Genomic DNA, 1,374 nt, shown 5'->3' with positions numbered 1-1,374 from the left:
ACAATCTCACCAGCACTGTCTCCAACTCCAGCGTCACTGAGAGACTGTTCTTCAGCAACTGCACCAGGCCCTGGAAACTCCGCTGGTTTTTTGTCCACGCGAATTGCAGCGCCATCCATGAGATGGATGCGGAACCAAAATCACTTTTCCTTTTTTTTTCTTGTTAACCCTCTCTCAACTTTGCCGTTTCTCTCTCGCCTTCAACTATCGGCGGCGCGGCCCGTGCTCGTCGTCGGCCGTGCTTATAACGGCCAAAACAGCAGAATTTCTTTTTTTTTTTCTGGCATTATACGGTCAGTTTTTCGCCTTCCGCGCTAGCAGTGTGGTCCGTGTGGTAACCTACCGTTGCACGTTTGTCGGCTTTTTTTCCGCCATGTCTCGCAGCTGTCGCTGCTCGTGTGTGGTTCAGTGGTGTACGAACACATCAAGACGAAGTGAGCCATGCGACGTGAAATTCTACCGGATCCCTAAAGACAACAGGTGAGCACAGTGCTGTTTACTTCCCGGTCTTTATTTGTGATAGAAATTATGGGCAGTCGTACATGGCTGTCCGGTTGTGAGGCAGCAGTTGGCTGATTTGAAAACACCACAACGATGCAGTAAATCGTTATGCCAACGAGCAGCGAACAAAAAGCTCCTGATAAATATAGTACCACCTGTGCGTATCGCAAGCAACACGTGTGTAGGTGTGCGCTTTGCACTTATTTCTATCTAATTGGTCGCAATCGTTTAAAAATGCGTTTCTGAGAATTAAGGTTGACATATCACAACAAGTACTCTGCCGCGACGCGAAACGAGCTCAGTTTTGTATGTTCCAACTGCGATGTTATAATTTATGATCTTCACTGTTCTTCAGGATGGAAACATTTGTAACCTACGCTGGAAGGATGGACCTTATGGGTTTGCCCAGAGACAAGGTCAACAACCGCAGAATATGCTCGGCGCACTTCACGGAGGTGGATTTTATGGACCGAGCGAGAAGCAGGCCATGAGAAGCTATTCTGTGCATTGGCCACTAGATCAATTACAACATATGTTTTTTACATGTGCGTACATGAAACACCATCCGCGTTTTGTTCCATTCTATAGTGTGTTGCACTGTCTGCTCCAATTCTGGTTTTCGCAAACGAACACAATAAAGTGAGTCCAAAGAACTGTTGTGTTGTAAGTGGAATTATTTTTTAAATATAATTTGTGCACATGCTTGCTTGATTGTAATAATGAACGGGACTGCGTGCATGAAAACGCAAAAAGAATCCACTGCGCACAAGCACGAATGCACGAATGACACGGTCGGACAGGAGAGGAGCGCGGAGCGCGCGCTCGGTCCGGCGGTGCGTCTGATAACGCCCGCGAAAAAAAAAAGCGCGCCGC

At 47.3% G+C, this 1,374-nt stretch overlaps 1 long non-coding RNA gene across 1 annotated transcript; it reads left to right on the top strand.

The window, feature by feature from the left end:
- The first annotated feature begins 276 nt into the window (after positions 1-276).
- Positions 277-1,154, top strand: LOC125941679 (uncharacterized). Its single transcript, XR_007464544.1, has 2 exons — positions 277-480; positions 857-1,154. It is a non-coding gene; the product is annotated as an uncharacterized LOC125941679 (long non-coding RNA).
- Positions 1,155-1,374: the final 220 nt, after the last annotated feature.

This window comes from Dermacentor silvarum, unplaced genomic scaffold (assembly GCF_013339745.2).
Source record: "Dermacentor silvarum isolate Dsil-2018 unplaced genomic scaffold, BIME_Dsil_1.4 Seq10001, whole genome shotgun sequence".
NCBI classification, from domain to species: Eukaryota; Metazoa; Arthropoda; class Arachnida; order Ixodida; family Ixodidae; genus Dermacentor; species Dermacentor silvarum.
This window is presented reverse-complemented; position numbering and strand designations above follow the sequence as displayed.